Below are 20,130 nucleotides of genomic sequence, written 5' to 3' on the forward strand. Positions count from 1 at the left end.
AACTAAACTAAACAAAACAAACAAACAAAAAAAAACCAAAAAACAAGGATGAATGGGGATAACTAGTGTCCTGGGGTTTACAAATCCTTCAAAGCCCGGTGACAGCCACTGTTCTGGATCCAAGTTGGAGTTTTAGATGGTAGATAAAATGCAATTGGGATTTTTAAAAAATAACTTTTAGGATATCAATTGACCTCCATTCCTTTCCAAAGGCAATGAAGTTGCCCAATGTCATGTTGAAATAATCTGTGACTCTCCACCTGTCTTCTTAAGTAAGTTCATCAAAGACCAAGATGCCCTAACCAGTTTGGCTTGGTGGATAGAGCGTGGGCCTGTAGACTAAAGGTCCCAGGTTCCACTCCAGTCAAGGGCACATGCCCGGGTTGCTGGCTCGATCCCCAGTAGGGGGCATGCAGGTGGCAGCTGATCAATGATTCTCTCTCATCATTGATGTTTCTAACTCTCTCTCCCTCACGCTTCCTCTGAAATCAATAAAAATATTTTTAAATTTATACATATATCTTATCTAATAAAAGAGTAATATGCAAATTAACCATCACTCCGCTACACCCACAAGCCATGCCCACAAGTCATGCCCACCAGCCAATCAGGAGCGAATATGCAAATAAACCCAACCAAGATGGCTATGGCCACAGAGAGCAGGAGGGAGGCTTGGGTTTCCCTGCCAATGGAGGAAGCCAAGCTTTCCGCCTGCCCTTGCCGGCCTAGGCCTCCACTCAAGGCTATAAAGTTTCAATTTTAAACCAAAACAGAAATAGCAACAGCCACAGAGCTGGAAAGAGCAGGAGGCTAGGGTTGCCCCCGGTGATGGAGGAAGGCAAGCTTTCTGCACACTCTGGCAGGCCCAGGCCTCGCTTAAGGCTACAAAGTTTCAATTATAGAAGATACATAAATCCCAATAGAAATGGCTGCCGCCACGGAGCAAGCAGAAGGCTTGACTCCACTCCAGGCTACAAAGTTTCAATTGTAGAAGATAAATAAACCCCAAATACCAGGGCCTCAGATTGGGTCACCAGGGGGCGTGGCCATCCTGCAAACCACCACAGGCCTCTCGCCCAGGCCGCCTCACACCCCAAGGGAACCCCCACCCTGATCTGGGACACCCTTCAGGGCAAACCAGCTGGCCCCCACCCATGCACCAGGCCTCTATCCTACCTAATAAAAGAGTAATATGCAAACTGACCATCACTCCAACACACAAAGTAGCTGCCCCAATGTGGTCAAAGATCCTGCCCCCATGTGGACACAAGATGGCCACCACAATATGGCCAGCAGGGGAGGGCAGTTGGGAAGAACCAGGCCTGCAAGGGAGGGCAGTTGTGGGTGATCAGGCCAGCAGGGGAAGGCAGTTAGGGGTGACCCGGCCAGCAGAGGAGGGAAGTTGGGGGTGACTGGGTCTGCAGGAAAGGGCAGTTGGGGGGGACTCAGGCCTGCAGGGGAGAGCGGTTGGGGGGTACCAGGCCTGCAGGGGAGGGCAGTTAGGGGTGACCAGGCATGCAGGGGAAGGCAGTTAGGGGCAAACAGGCTGGCAGGGGAGCAGTTAGGCATCAATCAGGCTGGCAGGGGAGTGGTTAGGGGGTGATCAGGCTGGCAGGCAGAAGCAGTTGGGGGCAATCAGGAAGGCAGGAAGGCGAGCAGTTGGGAGCCAGCAGTCCTGGATTGTGAGAGGGATGTCTGACTGCCTGTTTAAGCCCGATCTTGGTGGGATCGGGCTTAAACGGGCAGTTGGACATCCCTCGAGGGGTCCCAGATTGGAGAGGGTGCAGGCTGGGCTGAGGGAAACACCCCCCCATGCACGAATTTCGTGCACCAGACCTCTAGTATTTTAATAAAAGACCAAGAAGACTGCTTTCTTCAAGGTCAGAAGGAAATAGGTATTATGTCTAAATATGGGTAAGCATATTTATATTATTTTTAAAAATTGTTATTCAAGTTTGAGAGTGGGGAAAAGAATCCAGGAAGCTAGATTCACTGGATGTTCTGGGGCTGAATAAATAGGGTCAAATCAAATAATGAGGATTAATACAAAAAAAATGACCTCATTGATAACCTGAAGGCCAAATTGGAGACAGAATTATGATTAAGGACAGGACAATTTTTGGTAAGAGTTCTGAAAAAAACTTTGTCTTTAGTTTGTCTACAAAGGTATCATCTTCCATTTCAGACTCTTCAGACACCAGTGCATAATCTTCTCCCCAAAATGATGGACATCTCTGATACAACCATTTTCTGTATAATTTTAAATTTTTGTTATATTTTTCATGTTATTATTTCTATTTAGGATTTTGGTTTATTACTAGACAATGAAAGGCTTAGTTAGAAAATAATTAGATTTTATGGCCCATTGAAGAAAGTTTATTTTGAAGCTCAGAGCAACCTTAATGGATTGGAAGAGATAGAAAGGAAGAGTGAATGGCCTGGGTGGCTTGGAGTTGCTGAGAGAGCACTGGATGAAGTAACTGAGAACTCACCATATATCTCAAATTGTATATTCTTTTTTCTCTACTCCCTATTTTATCATTTTGTTTTTCCTTGCAATAGACCCTATTTAACACAGAAAGTAGATGTCATATGCATCTAATCTTTTGTTCTTTGTGAAATTGAGGAGGTGAGGGATTATGTTCATATAGATAAATAGTGCATGGAGAAAGGAAAATTAAAGAAAATGGAGCAACTAAAAATTAAAGCAAGGAGGAATTAAAGAAATAAGTTTTCCAGAACCTTCACAAATACTTGATTGCAAATTTAGAATCATAGTTGCTGCACAGTAGTTTCCTTTACCTGTCAGAATAGGGGATGAAATGCGTGGAAGAAACTGTCTTCAAGAAGAAGAATTAGTGGTATCATTTTCATGTTTATTATGACAGCTATTTCTGGTAATTCTAGAACTATTACATGCTATGAAACCTAAACTGGTTCTAATACACTCAAGGAGCAGCCAATTTCCACAACAGCTGGGAAAGGAAATCAAAGCCACTACATTAGACCAGCTGAACTGTGAGAGAGGCATTTCCTATCCCCACAGCTGACGCAGCATGTAGATCAAACTGGCAGCTGTATTTTAGGAAAATATATCACAACAGAAAAATGTAAGAAAAGGGAAAATCCACAAAAGAGGATGTTGTGCACATGAATCACACTAGTAGGAAAATTGCAGAATGATTAAGTAAGAAGTTGGGCATCATTCTCTCAATATTTAGAAAGCCCCTCATACCCATTGCACCCACCATGACATAAAGTGAATTTTTATAATTCATTCTCACAGAAACAGAAATCATGAGCCAGAATCTCCTGAATATATTCACCATTGGTCTATTTGTGCTGTCCTTAGATATAAAATTTTCAGAGAACTGTCAATAACAAAATCCATATAAAAGCAAAAAACATTGAAAAAACCATCAGGTACATATTTTTTTTTACATGTAGCTAGTCAGGGCATATGACAATTTCACAATTTAGAAATGTGCTAACTATAAACCTGTTGTCAAAATGACCTTGGCATTTTTGCCAAGTGATGCATTGTATTGAGCTTTACCTACATGTGGCAAACATTTTTATCTGTGAACCAGGTACCTTTATTTGTTCCATTTGTATTGACAAGAGAATGGTCACAGAGTGCCTAAGTAGTTTTCCCAGGCAAAATCCAGATTCGAACCCAGATCACTGAGATTCAAAGGTTGGATTTTTTGCCTCATTTCACTCTGCCTGGTGGTTGCATAATTTTACTTGAACACTCCTGTGATGGAGAGATTTCTGTGGAGTTTCTAGTTGTCTGAGGCAGTGTTCAATCTTGAACAATTCAGAATATGATTTTGTCTTTTCCACTCATTGTTCATGGCAAGAAATTTTGTAGACATAGAGATCCAATCTAATACCTCCTTTGGATGACACCCATCCATACTTTTCGAGGTGGCCATCAACTTGATTCCATTTTGAATCTTTTTTTTTATATTAGTAATACTTTATTGTTGCTAGTAAATTTTAAAAAGAGAAATTATTTTTATTAAGGTATTCTATGTGTACATATATTACCATTGCCCCCCTCACCCCACTCCCATACATGCCCTCACCCCCCAATGTTTTTCATCCGTTGGTTATTCTTATATGCATGCATATAAGTCCTTCGGTTGATCTCTTATTTCCCCCACCTCTCCCTAACATTCCCGCTGTAATTTGACAGTCTGTTTGATGCTTTACTGCCTCTGTATCTATCTTTTTGTTCATCAGTTTATAATGTTTTTTATTATCCACAAATGAGTGAGATCGTGTGGTATTTTTCTTTCATTGACTGGCTTATTTCACTTAGCATAATGTTCTCCAATTCCATCCAGGTTCCAACTGCTTTTATATAGTATGTATTGGGTCTCTGACTTTCTGGCTATTGGGAATATTACATATTATCTGTGATTCCATCTCTTCAACTCTAAAATGGGTATCATAATATGTCTTACCACTCAACTTTGTTGAGAAAATTTAATATACTGAGTTAATATATGTAAAAATTAGTTCTGACACATAGCCAGTGGCCCAAACTATTTGTTATTACTATTATTATTGTTGCTATTATTATTTCCCATAGGGCTAGTTTGATGATTAAAATGTGTTCACATAGGTAAAGCCTCAAGCACAGAGCATGGTGCAATTTAATTACTCAGAATATGTAGTTTTTTTACCCTTTCCCTAGGCATCTAATGTATGGGATAGGCTTATGATTCCTTTCATCCCTGTGAGAGTTTATTTTATAATTTTTCACATTTGTTTGCTGCTACAATAGAACAGTCAGATTTCCTCATCTGTATAGCAATATATTTTTGTTATGTATATTTCTTTCTTAGACAACTATGACCTCTAACTTCAGAATGAATGCCATTCTATGCAGAGAAAAGAAATCAATAATCTGCTGCAAAGCCTTGATAAATGTGTTTTCCCATAGGGCTAGTCATAATGATTCTGGAATGTCTGAAGAACGTTCTTGAAGACAGTGGTAGACATTCTCCATGCTCAACAGTGGGCCAGCACCAAGGTTTCTGCAATGAATGTCTGTTATGATACAGATACTCTGGATTTTCATTAGGTTCCACAGATGCTTTCTCAGGATAAAAACATACTGGCGTGAAACTCCATGCCTAATGGTAAACACATTTCACTGACAATATTCATAATACCATTTTCTAGGCTACTTGTTCTTTTGCTTTCTTTATTGGTTTGATTAAATGAATAATGCATAAAAGTATGTCCTATACACTGAGTGGCCAGATTATTATGATCTATGAATGCATAATAATCTGGCCACTCAGTGTATATCCTATATAATAAAAGGCTAATATGCAAATTGTCCCCTTGACCAGGAATTCGACCAGCAGGCAGGCTGGCCAACCGCCCATGTCCCCTCCCCATGGGCAGGCTGGCCGGACCCCACTCATGCACAAATTCATGCACTGGGACTCTAATATATATGTATATGTATATATATATATATATATATATATATATATATATATACACACACACACACACTGAGTGGCCAGATTATTATGCATTCAGAGATCATAATAATCTGGCCACTCAGTGTATATATATACACAGACGTAATCAGTGTGGAAAATCAACAACAAAAAGAAAGCACAGGGCATCTGCCTTGTTTACTCAATAACCTCCGTGGAGCATGTGCATAGGAGGAAGATAGGAACAGCCAGGTGTTGAGCAACTGTTCTGGTAATACCAGCTGTAAGAAGGCCTACCTCATGGCTACTATTAAGAAAATAATTTTATTATAAATGGTCTTCATGCAAATGGTAATGGAAACTAGGGACAATTTTTTATGCTGGGAGAAGAGAGAGTTCTATCACTCATTCTGAAAAAATCATCCTCTTTCTTTTATTACTTCTCTTTCTGTACAAAATATATTTAATTCAATCACCATTCATAATCATAAATTTATTTCTAAAGGGTAGGAAAGTATATTTTAAAATTATGAGCACACTGAGAGCTTTTAACAATGACAATAAATATTGATTTTTGGTTTCCAAAGTATATATGACTTGAAACCTTTAAGTCCTTAACATGTTCATTATTTTCACAACCATATAAAAATAATTCAACCCTGGGGTTCAACCTAATCTTTCAAAATACAAGTGCTTTCAACTACTGGTATTTTCTGACCACAGATGTTTTCACCCATGCTCTGAAAAACATTGCTATATGATTTCCAAATAATAGATTCAATAAAATTGATTAATACATTCTGACCCATGTGGTCAAACTGTGTCATTCCTTGAAATTCATTTGGAGGTTGGCTCTCAGCTTTATCTTTATTAAGTCCTTTAAAGTTATTGTCCTTTATACATTGGACACACATGGGATCTAGCTCTTTTGAATTTATTTCATGTCCTTTTCCCTTGTTTATCTATGAAGAATTCATAACTCATTTAGCTGTCTGTACATTGTAGATGCTTGCTGCCTAGGCTATTCACACACTTATGCCCCTCCCCCCACCCCGCCACCTCCACATTATCTTGAAGCCCTTAGTTGAAAGCAAAGAATGGTTTGATAGAGTTGTGTTCTAAAGGTAATCGGGATTTGTTTTAATCAGGAATAGAAAGACTCAGAGACATCAACATGACAGTCATGAAGTAAGAAGTTTCTTCTACTCACAGATCCCTAGACACAGGAGGCACAACATGCCATGCCTGACCACATGAGGAAGCATCAGGGTTAGTCAGGCAGCAGAAGAAAAGCAAGAAGAAAGCCTGGGCAAGAGCCTTTATGTGGTATAGAAAATAGATAACCCTGGAAGAGTCAGTCCCTCCAGGATCAGCAAGGCCCCAAGGTGTCAAAGCATCCTATATAATAAAGAGGTAATATGCAAATTGACCATCACTCCACCACACAAGATGGCCACCCCCATGTGGTCAAAGATCCTGCCCCCATGTGGACACAAGATGGCCACCACAAGATGGCCGGCAGGGGAGGGCAGTTGTGGGCCATCAGGCCAGCAGGGGAGGGCCATTAGGGGTGACCTGGCCGGCAAGGGAGGACAGTTGGGGGACCCAGGCCAGCAGAGGAGGACAGTTGGGGAGGACCAGGCCTTCAGGGGGGGGCAGTTATGGGTGACCAGGCCGGCAGGAGAGGGCAGTTAGGGGCAACCAGGCCTATAGGGGAGGGCAGCTGGGGGTGACCAGGCTTGTAGGGGAGGACAGTTCAGGGGGACCCAGGTATGCAGGGCAGGGCTGTTGGGGGGGGACCAGGCCTGCAGGGGAGGGCAGTTGGGGGTGACCAGGCCTGCAGGGGAGGGCAGTTAGGGGAAAACAGGCTGGCAGGGGAACAGTCAGGCATCAATCAGGCTGGCAGGGGAGTGGTTAAGGGGTGATCAGGCTGGCAGGCAGAAGGGGTTAGGGGCAATCAGGAAGGCAGGCAGGCAAGCAGTTGGGAGCCAGCAGTCCTGGACTGTGAGAGGGATGTCCGACTGCCCATTTAGGCCCGATGCTGGTGGGCCTAAATGGGCAGTTGGACATCCCTTGAGTTGTCCCAGATTGGAGAGGGTGCAGGCTGGGCTGAAGGATATCCCCCCATTCCTGTGCACAAATTTCGTGCACCGAGCCTCTAGTGAAAATATAGAAAATAAAAGTCAGGATTAATACTGAAAAAAAATTATATTGGTTGGTGCCCAAAGTGAGAGAGACACCTCACCTGTATCACTGATTTGTGAGTGCATTCAGGAAGAAATTCTCCTTTCTATCATTACATGCACAGTCATAGCACAGTGTCAGGGCCATGGGAAGTGATTATTGGTGTTTGTTGTATTCTAGGGCCTAGAATACCCTATTAGTAAGTTTTGCTTACCTCTTTTCTTTTTAAACAAGCTCTGGAAAAAATGCTTTTTAAATTTATTTATTTATTTATTTATTTATTTATTTTTATTTTTTTTTTTAGAGAGAGAGAGGATAGGAGAAAGATAGGGAGATAGAAACATCGATGAGAACCTTTTTTTTTTTTTACTATTAAACTATAGACTTTATTTGTATTTTGCAAGGCTTTTCTCTTGTGAAGGACAATTTTTTTATTTTTTATTTTTTTTTTTAATTTTATTGTTTAAGGTATTACAAATAGTAGCACATATGTCTTTTTTTTTTTCCTCACTGACCTCCCCCCGGCCTTCCCTACCCCCCAGCACTTGCCCTCATCCCCCCGCCCTCAGTGTCTTGAGTCTGTTGGTTGTGCTTATATGTGTGCATACAAGTCCTTCGGTTGATCTCTTACCCGCCGCCCCCCCCATCCTCCCCTACCTTCCCACTATAGTTTGACAGTATGTTCGATGTTTCTTTGTCTCTGTCTATTTTTGTTCAACAGCTTGTAATGTTCTTTATTATCCATAAACTAGTGGTCTGGTGCACAAAATTCGTGCACATTAAAAGGGGATTAATTAGGAGAAATAATTTAATATTGCTATTTGCCCTTTCTCTATAATAGAAGTGTCAGAGATGAAAGAAAATTAGTAAAATGTATATGAAAACCTTCCTCCTGTCAGAGTCTGGGGCACACCACGGGACCCAGAGTCAAGTCCCCGCCCACCCACATTCGCCTCAAAATTGCATGAGATCCAGAACCAGCCACCCACCCCGCCATTGGGCTAGATCCAGACCCAGCCATTCCCACCCTTGTCAAGCCCCGCAGGGCAGGGAATGTAGCCTCAGGTTCCCTGGCCTGGTGCCAGAATGGGGGGCACCAGCCCAGACCAGGGTAGGGGGCGTGCCTTGAGGTCTCCCGTCAAGCCCTGCCAGGTGGGGGACATGGCCTGAGATCCCCTGTCAAGCCCCGCTGGGTGGGGGGGCATGGCCTGAGGTCCCCTGTCAAGCCCCACCAGGTGGGGGTGTGCAGCCTCAGATCCCCTGGCCCGGCACTGGGAGGGGGGCACAGCCTCAGGTCCCCGTCAAGCCCCACCGGCAGGGGGTGCAGCCTCAGGTCCCCTGGCCCAGTACTGGGGAGGGGGCTGCAGCCTGAGGTCCCCCAGTCTGGTGCCAGGGTGGGGGCCAGGGCCTGAAGTCCCCTGTCAAGCCCCACCTGGTGGGGAGCCCAGCCTGAGGTCCCCTGGCCTGGCGCTGGGGTGGGGGGAGCAGCCTGAGGTCCCCTAGCCCAGCACCAGGACGGGAAGCACACCTTGAGGTCCCCCATCAAGCCCCACCAGGTGGGGGTCGTGGCCTGAGGTCCCCCAGCCTGCTGCCAAGGCTTAAAGCGCGGCCTGAGGTCCCCTGTCAAGTCCTGCCGGGTGGGGTGCAGCCTGAGGTCCCCTAGCCCAGCACCAGGACGGGAAGCGCACCTGAGGTCCCCTGTCAAGCCCTGCCAGGTGGGGGACATGGACTGAGGTCCCCTGTCAAGCCCCATGGGAGTGGGGGAGGGCATAGTCCACGGGTGGGCAAACTTTTTGACTCGAGGGCCACAATGGGTTCTTAAACTGGACCGGAGGGCTGGAACAAAAGCATGGTTGGAGTGTTTGTGTGAACTAATATAAATTCAAAGTAAAGGAGCGGAGGGGAGAGCAAGAGAACCGGATAGAACAGCCAGATCCGGCCCGAGGGCCGTAGTTTGCCCACGGCTGGCATAGCCTCAGGTTCCTTCTGATTGCTCATTAAGGCTCCTTATGGGAACTTGGCCTCAGCTGTGGGTGTAGCCATCTTTGTGACAGAGTGATGGTTAATTAGCATATTCCCTCTTTATTAGATAGGATGAGTGAGATCATGTAGTATTTATCTTTCACTGACTTTTGATCGGCTGCCTCCTGCACACCCCCTCCTGGGGATGGAGCCAGCAACCCAGGCATGTGCCCTGACCATGAATTAAACAAGTGATCTCTTGGTTTGTGGGTCGTTGCTCAATCACTGAGCCACACTAGACAGGCTTACCTCTTGAAATGTACAAAAATATTTGGGAGGAAAACAAAAGGTCAAGATAGAACCATATTTTGTTTATCTAATAATATCAATAATCTGTCACGCGTTTTTGTGTATTTCAGATTCACTAATTCCCTACATATGCCTCTAAATAATTAACAGACATGAATTTCAAATAGCACCTATAAGACTCAGTGTCTCAGCTTGCTGATGAGCTCTACTTCCTCCCTAAATCTATCAACTACTCCTTTTCAGCAACTGTGTATCTGTTTGCGCTCATTACAATAGTGCCTAGGAAATCAAACACATCTGTCAGTCCAACAGCAAATATTTATTGAGCACAAGGGGAGTATATAACCCACTGAGTGTATCAGAGTAAAAAACAAAAAACAAGTTAAATTACTTTTGTTTAAATGAGTGGAAGCAACCGGCTCTTCTTTAATGAGCAAATGCGTTAGTTGTTTTCATTTTTAAAAAGGATATTTTGGGAATAATTAAATCAAAATATTTTTCAAGCATTCTTTTTTAACTTTTCAAAACTAAATTATAGTTAAAGGAAATTGTGTGCATTCAATTTAGGTTCATAGCATATTATTTCATCAAGTTATGAATTTATAAAAGCTGCTTCACAATTCTGTAAAACGCTTTGCAATTTTTTAGTAAGTTTTCTTTTATAAAAAAAGAAAAATATTTCAGTAGAAATTACTGCCAACATTTGAACCTTAATAATTATTGAATACACACCTCTTTTATGTGTTAAGGTCCAAGCAATCTTTGTTTTTCAAGACAGCGACTAAAGTTTGGGGTTTACTTTTGGTGGGGTTGTTTTGGTTTTGATTTCTGATTACAGGTGTAAAAGCATATGGTCTATATCAAATCTCCTAACAGTAACTATTGTAACAGGTCTTGAATCCCACGTTTTTAATCTCCATGGTTTGAGGATGACCCGTGAACCTACATTTGAGGACTGGCAAAAGCTTCATGGCATGGGTCAAAACTTGAAACTAGATCAAGAGACCAGTATGTACAGCCCCACTCTACTCTAACCTACAGTGTGATCTGGGGCTGATCGTTAAACCTCTTGGTGTTTATGAATGGAAGTGGTATGGACTCAGTTTATCTCTTAATCCCTTTTCTGTTTTAAAATAATGGTTATAAATAGGAGCATCGACATAGAAATAAAATGAGATATTGAGAGTATAAATGAGCTGAAGGATTCTACTGGGATTAAATATATCCTGATTTAGTTAAGACTGGTTTCTGAACTACATGAAATCATTAAACTGCAGAAAATTATGTTTCTTACATGTAATGTATTGATCTCTTGGAATCAATGGATTCCAGGAATTCTCACCCATGAGCCAATGTCAACTTGGAGTAAGATGATCCATCCGAGTATTACTTAACTCACTGCATTATTTTGCTACATAAACATCCGGGAAACATGATTGGTTATTGTATAAGCATATACTAAGAAAGGAATGAAGCTAGTTTTACAAATAGTAGATGTAAACACTTAAGCAACATTAGGCAGTTGCAAAAAATGGACCCTATACACATGGCAGTACATTGGGAAGCAAATATTCCACTCATTTGATGATGGTGAACTAACAGTGGAATGAAAGCACTTAATGTTACTCTTCCATATTAAACCTTTCAATGAGTCATCAAGGACTTTAAATGCTACTTAGATTTCTAATTTGGCCCCTGTACCTCACCTGATTTCTTGCCAATTTCTCCCTTTGCTTCTTCTGCACCTACCAACATGCTAAGTATGTCATCCTGGGGGCCTTTTTTTAATCCCAGATTAGATTAAGTCTCCCCATTACATTCTCCCTTATTGATATTCTGTGTTTCATAACAACCATCATGGTTTCAATGAAATATTTAATGTCCATCTTCCCTCCTAGAATATAAGCTCAAGTAGCCATGATTAATGCCTGGCTTTTCGAAGGGATATCCCAGTGGGTTAGCACAGCATCTGCCATATGATATGCACTCAGTAAATGTGCTGAAATAAATAAGTGGCTGTTTTAAAATCTTACCTAGGTACATAGAACTTGCAAACAGCACCTAATGATTTGTAAGTTTGAGCTGAAAAAGGGGAAATGTTTAAGTCCTTATTCCTATTCCGCAGTCTCCTAAAGTGCGGGGGATATAAACACAGAGTAACAGGTTTGATGTGTGTGTGTGTGTGTGTGTGTGTGTGTGTGTGTGTGTGTGTGTGTATTGGAGGATGGTGGGGAGGGAGGAGATTTAGGTAGAGAATACCCCAGATCCCTGTGACATTGATAAATGACTTACACTGAGAAAATATAATCATGTGCTATTTTAGGGAGCATATAAGCCAAACTCAATGAGTTATAGAAACAAATAAATAAAAAGCCAATTTCCTAATGGCTGAAGAAAATGGAATATAAATTTGAAGAAAAGATAATTACTTTATTTTTATGTTTTATTTGCTGTCTCTTGGCATACTGCTTTTCTTTGGTTAACAAACAAAGTTTCTAATGTTATCAAAATAAAGAGGGGGGTGTGTGTGTGTGTGTGTGTTTAACTTTCTGTGAAAAATTGTTTATCTCTGGGATGATTCTCCCACCAGAAATCTGATTGGTCACACTTAGTTACAGCTGTTGGCTTCAGGAAATGTCAAGGAGAATAGAAAATGTGGGTTCATTTTCTGGAGAAGAGAGAACAGGAATGTGTGAGAAGGAACAAAGGAATCTACTCTTTCTAATTTACTCAAACCCCTAGCAGGTGTTCTCAGTACAGACTGAACTGAGGCTGCAGTCATAGCCAGTTGTGTAAGAATTACCCTGATGCTTAATCATTGAGTCTCCTGTTCATATCATCCAAACTCATTCCTCATACTCAGAGTCTATCTGCATGATGCTGAAACACTGACACATAAAGAAAAATCTAGTTCACCACAACTGTCTCTTTTTCTATGTTAGTGATTCCCTAATACCTCTCCAGAATTAGTTGTATCAGACCCATATTAGATAGGTATTAAAATGCAGAATTTGAGCCCTGTTGCAAACACCCTTAATCAGAGTCACTAGGTATGTGGCCCAGGAATATGCATTTTATTAATCAGGTAGTGCTGATAAGCAATAGAGCTAACAACTCTTATCAACATAACACTAAATGAGCAATATAATTGATTTTCTAATAATTTTTGTACCATTTATTGCTTTAAAGACACATATTAAAAGTCAAAAATCCAATTTTCCAGATGTTTATATTATTTCAAAGATTGCCATCCTAAAAAAAAAAATGCCATATAATGAAATGGAAAGAGAACAGGATCTGGTTTTGGAAGTGGGGTTCTTGCTTTGTTATTAACACTATGACTTTTAGCCAAAATAAACTAAATACAAAACTACTGATATTTGCATTTTTGACCCACAAAAAAGGCAATTTTTATGGTTCCTTTTAACTCTCTGAACATTGTTTCCTGTGTTATAAATGGGATTATCTTATCAGAAGGCTATGTTTAATGTTAAATGTGCTTTTATAAAAAAATTCCACTCTAAAACTATAATGTGAGCTGTTCCTTTATCTCCTTTGGAAACCACACTACTAGTAAATGTTGGTCTTTATATTTGGACATTGTACAAATATAAAGGTCTGCATTAATTGTACAAATAATGGTCTGCATTAATTTTGGTTGTATAAAACCTGCTCCACACATTGGAAAATTTAATGATGTCTGTAAATCTATGCTATCACATGAAAGTTCTCAAAAAGAATGATGGCTTCTTGTATGCCTTGTCTAGAATGACTTCTTGGAGTTGTTACTTTTCTACATGTCTTTATGCAATTCCTTCAGTCCTGACTCCCTCCATTTTCTTGATCTAGAAGGCCACAGAGCAAGATGCTTCATTATGTCACTGTTCCTCATTGTCAGCTGCATCCAAGGAAGAGATGTTCAATTCCAGATAGAAATCTTCAATATTAGCATGCTGGTCAAACTCAAGGACTTCAAGATGGTGATTTCAACCAGATACTTAAACTAAAAGGAGATTCATTGCCATAACTTACCAAATTACTGCCAGTGATAATCGAGCTATCACTGGTATGAAGTGGTGTTGTTTGAAAGAAGTTGGAGAGGTTCTGATCTTCAAAAATGTGAAGATTATAATTTGTCTAGGAAAAAACTGCTGGACAAGTTATCAATGTGAAGAAAACCCTTAGGAAATGATTCAGGCATAGATGAACTGTAGGTAATGTGACAGAGAATTACTAGTAGTGATTTGGAGAGAGCCAAAATTAGTTCACCAAGAATAAGTTGAAGAATTTATAAATTAAACTATCTTTTTCCTGGGTAACTTTATTTGACTTATAATTTAAGGCACTTAATACTGTATCTCATAATGTTCTTCTAAAAAAGTTGGGAAACATGTGTTCAAATAGGTGGAATCAAAACTAATTGAGAATTGTGCTAAATGAATGTTGTTCAGGGAGATCCTAAGTGGTCTCTGTTCATTGATGTACTAGAGCCATGCTGGCTCTTGAGAGATTTTTGTACACATTTCTTCCTAATGCCTTATTCAGTGATATCACATTGGTAGGTTAACATTGCCATGGAACAATCATTCATACCAAGGAAATTGGTCAACAGTACAAATCTGGACATTATTTTCCTCTAGAATATCAGTTGTTAAATATTCTCTAGTGCCCTAACTGGTTTGGCTTAGTGGATAGACCGTCGGCCTGTGAACTGAAAGGTCCCAGGTTTGATTCCAGTCAAGGGCATGTAACTTGGTTGTGGGCACATCCCCAGTAGGAGGTGTGCAGGAGGCAGCTGATCAATGTTTTTCTCTTATCAATGTTTCTAACTATCTCTCTCCCTTCCTCTCTGTAAAAAATCAATAATATATATATATATATATATATATATATATATATATATATGAAATATATATTCTCCAGCACACCATTGGGCCTATAGCTCCCTCCCCTTACTGCACGCCCCCCCCCCCCAACACCCAGTTTCAATTCAGTCACTCAACAAAACTATGTCATTGAGTCATTGTGTTAGAGTTAGGAGATAAAAGGGTGTCACCTACTCTTATGCTGAGGCAGCTCAAGGTCTAGTATGAGAAAAAGACATGGCCTGCAAAGCCCTACATATTCTACTCCCTTGATTTCTCCTTTGTTTTTATCTAATACCAGTTTCTCTACCCATATACTATGTTCTTAGCTACACAAGTCTTTCTGCTATTCCTTAAACACTCTAATCTCATTACTGCCTCAAGCTTTTGAACCTGCTGTTCTCACTGCCAAGATTGCACATCTTTTTTTTTTCTTTGTAACTGCATCCAACTATAGAGTTTAATATGAGAAGTGATATCTGTTGGTGATAATAGGATTTTTTATTGATTAAGGTATTACATATGCATCCTTATCCCCCCATTGCCCCCCCACTCCCCCACTCATGCCCTCACCCCCTGTTGTCTGTGTCCATTGGTTAGGCTTACATGCATGCATAGAAGTCCTTTGGTTGATCTCTCCAACTTACCCCCACCCTCCCCTACCTTCCCTCTGAGGATTGACGGTCTGATCGATGTTTCTCTGTCTCTGGATCTGTTTTGGTTCATCAATTTATGTTGCTCATTATATTCCATAAATGAGTGAGATCATGTGATATTTATCTTTCTCTGACTGGCTTATTTTGCTTAGCATAATGCTCTCCAGTTCCACCCATGCTATTGCAAATGGTAAGAATTCCTTCTTTTTCACAGCAGCATAGTATTCCATTGTGTAGATGTACCACAGTTTTCTAATCCACTCATTTGCTGATGGGCACTTAGGTTGTTTCCAAATCTTAGCTATTGTAAATTGTGCTGCTATGAACATAGGGGTGCATATGTCCCTTCTGATAAGTGTTTCTCATTCCTTGGGATATATTCGTAGAAGTGGGATCACTGGGTCAAATGGAAATTCTATTTTTAGTTGTTTTGAGGAAACTCCATACTGTTCTCCACAGTGACTGCACCAGTCTGCATTCTCACCAGGAGTGAATGAGGGTTCCTTTTTCTCCACATCCTCACCAGCACTTGTCATTTATTGATTTGTTGATGATAGCCATTCTGACAAGTGTGAGATGGGACCGCATTGTCGTTTTGATTTGCATTTCTCAGATGATTTATGACTTTGAGCATGTTTTCATATGTCTCTTGGCCTTCCTTACGTCCTCTTTCAAAAAGTATTTCACAGACCTAGAACGAACTCTCCAAAAATTCATCTGGAATTAAAAAAGACCCCGAATATCTGCAGGAATCCTAAGAAAGAAGAACCAAGTAGGAGGGATCTCAATACCAGATATCAAGCTGTATTACAAAGCCACTGTTCTCAAAACAGCCTGGTACTGGCACAAGAACAGACATATAGACCAATGGAATAGAATAGAGAACCCAGAAATTGACCCAAATCACTATGCTCAATTAATATTTGACAAAGGAGGCAAGAACATATAATGGAGTCAAGACAGTCTCTTCAATAAATAGTGTTGGGAAAATTGGACAGATACATGCAAAAAAATGAAACTAGACCACCAACTTACACCATACACAAAAATAAACTCAAAATGGATAAAGGACATAAATATACTAGAGGAACCCACAGGCAGCAAAATCTCAGACATATACTGAAGCAATATCTTCACCGATACAGCTCCTAGGGCAATGGAAACCAAGGAGACAATAAAAAAATGGGACTACAACAAAATAAAAAGCTTCTGCACAGCAAAAGAAACCATCAACAAAACAACAAGAAAGCCCACTGCATGGGAAAACATATTTGCCGATGTTATCTCCGATAAGGGTTTAATCTCCAACATTTACAGGGAACTCATACAACTTAACAAAAGGAAGATAAACAACCCAATACAAAAATGGGCAAAGGACCTAAATAGGATTGCACTTCTTCCAGAACTTTGCCTCCCTGGTTTTTTCTAGATTCAAATATTACTTCCTCAGAAAAGCCTTCCCTGACTACCTCCAGTCTAAAGTAACTAACTCATACTGCCTCTTGGTAATTCTGTTTTCACAAAACTCAGGATTTGTTTTAAAAAGTTTTAAATAAACTGTTAATTTTGCAATACTTTTAGATTTACAGAAAAAATGCAATTATAGTTCAGAGTTCCTATTATATCCCAGTTTCTTATATTGTTAAAATCTTATGTTACTATGATGTATTTTTTACAACAGAAAAACCAACATTATTATATTACTGTTAACTCAATGCCACATTGTATTTGAATTTTGTTAGTTTTTACCTAATGTCCTTTCAGCTCCATGATTACTTCCAGAACACTGCTGCCAGGACACTGAATCATGTTTAGTCATTATGTTTCCTTAACCTCCTCATGTCTTGGATAGTTTCTGAGATTTTCCTTATTTTTGATGAACTTGACAGTTTTGAGAAGTACTGGTGAGGTATTTTATAGAGGGTCTCACAATTGAGGTTTTTCTGATGTTTCTCTTATGGTTAGACTGAGGTTATGGGTTTTAGGGAGGAAGACCATAGAAGTGATGGTCATTACCATTAGAATAGATCAAGGGTATTACATGCTATCAACGTGACTTATCACAGATGACGATAACCTTGATCAGCTGGCTGAGACAGTATTTATCAGGTTTCTCCACTGTTTATTTACTCTTCTCTCCCCCACACCTTCCTTTACAGTTCCTTCTGGAAGAAAGTAATTAATCACACTCCACACTCAAGGGATGGGAGATAAGGTCTACTTCCTTGAGTGGGGAGTATCTACATAAATTACTCTTCTGTACCAGAGATTTGTCCCCTCTTCCCATTTATTTATCCCATCATTTATTTATATTAAACATTCACCAGCACACCACTGGGTCTGTGTTTCTGTATGAACTCATGGATATTTATTTAGTATTTTGGGTTATAATCCATTACAATGTTATTTTTTGTTGTTGCTTACATTGTTCCAGATTTGGCCACTAGGAACTCTTTCAGATTGACTCCTATTTCTCTTTTATATGCCTTCATCTTTTTTGTTCTTTGAACACTTCCTTACTTTCTGGTAGTATAAGATGCTCCATACTCATATTGTATATTCTGTGCCTTAACATTTCTTCAAGAAGCCCCAGTTCCTTTAATTGGAAAATTATATTAGAAATCATAATCTGGGCACTGACTGTGCTTGTTACTCTTACTTGCTTATAAACCCTGTCAGTAAACAGAGCTAGAAAATATACATATGCATATGAAACCATGTACACACACTTATCAAGATTATTTTCTGTATCTGTTCATCTGCATATTAAGCTAAAGGTGAGTTTATACTGATGTCTCCACTTCTAATTCAATATCAAAGGGTTTATTCTACCTCCTTGCTTATCTATAACCTCTTACTTCAACAGTGAGAAATCTGACTCCTACCATCTGCCATCCATTTACTTGTTTATTCAATCTCAGTATACATGGGTAGCAACTTCAGAATTGTTAACCTGTCCTCTCATGAGAAACAACTTTACCAAAACTATACTACAATGCTTATATTCAGTTCATCTTGTCTTAAGTCTTATCCTTTCCAATCAAAAGACCATTTTCCAAGGTCAAAACCCAGTTTTAAAGCATCATAATACTTTCTGGAATAGACATGTTTATTTATATATTGTTTGTTTTCCAAGATAGAATACAAACTTCAGAAGAGTAGACAAAATTTGATCTCTCCATCTTGCAAAACATTCTAACCTGTCAGCACATCAAAATAATGCCAAGTATAGTTAATGTTTATTTCATACAAGGGTAAAGTCATTCACAATAAAACATGTTTAACATTTGATTCCACTCACTTAGCCAAGTGTAATTAGTTACTGGGTGAACAATACATTCCTTGAACACATGGGGAAATGATAAATAAAATGCCAATGAATTAAATTTGTACTGAAAAATAAGACTGCCAACAGACATGAATACTCATAGCAAATAATCTGCTTCTTCTTTCTGTATAGAAAAGTAATATATAAACCATATTTACTGACAAAAATCAAATAAAGGTAAGGCTAGTCACTGAGTAACTGGAGCCACATGCGGGGCAGAACCCTGGGACCTTGATCACCTCATCCTCTATAAAACTCAGCAATTCAAATAGGTTATTGAAGGAAGCCTGACCCTTCAAGTAGGTGTGCTCTGCCCTCTTTCACCTCTCCTCAGAGAGAGTATCCATTTATTACAGTGGATCCATATTATGGTTTCACAAAATAACTTTAAATCTATACCCTTACATTATTACTGATAAGATCTATGACCCTGAACTGTTGTTAAATACTTAATAGCTGCATTCTAGACAATTACTGGATAAAATAATTTTATGCTCACCACTATTCATCATTTATTACCAGTTCAATTGATACAAAAATAGTATTTCATAAGTGTTGTTTGAATGACATGTGGTACATATAGTTTTCCAGATATTTTAAAATTAATTCTTAGATTGTCATAATAGAAGATCTGATGCCTAGATCACATTATACTGCCTCCATCCCTTGTTTCAACACACCCTGAAATGTTTTCCCACTAGTGTTCTTGAAACATAGTCTAAGAAACAACCTTTTTAAACTGTGTGGTGCTGTTGTAGGGATAAACAAATCTGTGGAATTAAAATAGAGACCAAAATTTCTTGTTTGATGACATTGACATTTCAAATTGGGTGGCAGGATTAGAGGTAATAATAAAGGGGTGTTTTTCATCTTTTATATATCTTCCTATTGTTTGCTTATTTTTAGTAAAACTAGTTTTATTTATTTAACTTAAACTGAAAGATAGTAACAAATAAAGAAATATTCTAGAACTAGCCTGGGTAGTAATTGCAAAGATGGTGTTTATTTAAAAAAAATAATAATCTAATTTTATGACCTTGCCCTGAAAAAAATAATATTTCATTTTTATGCTAAAATAATTATACTCTTGAGCAATTGTTTTGTTTAGTGTCATAAAACCTGTAAACTATGTAATTGTTTTTTTTAAATTTCTTTATTGATTAAGGTATTACATATGTGTTTTTATTCCCCCATTGCCCCCAACCCCCCCACTCATGCCCTCACCCACCTGGTGTCTGTGTCCATTGGTTAGGCTCATATGCATGCACACAAGTCCCTTGGTTGATCTCTCCCCCTTACCCCCACCCTCCCCTACCTTCACTCTGAGGTTTGATGGTCTGATAGATATTTCTCTGTCTCTG

Source organism: Plecotus auritus, assembly GCF_963455305.1.
Source record: "Plecotus auritus genome assembly, chromosome: X".
NCBI lineage: Eukaryota > Metazoa > Chordata > Mammalia > Chiroptera > Vespertilionidae > Plecotus > Plecotus auritus.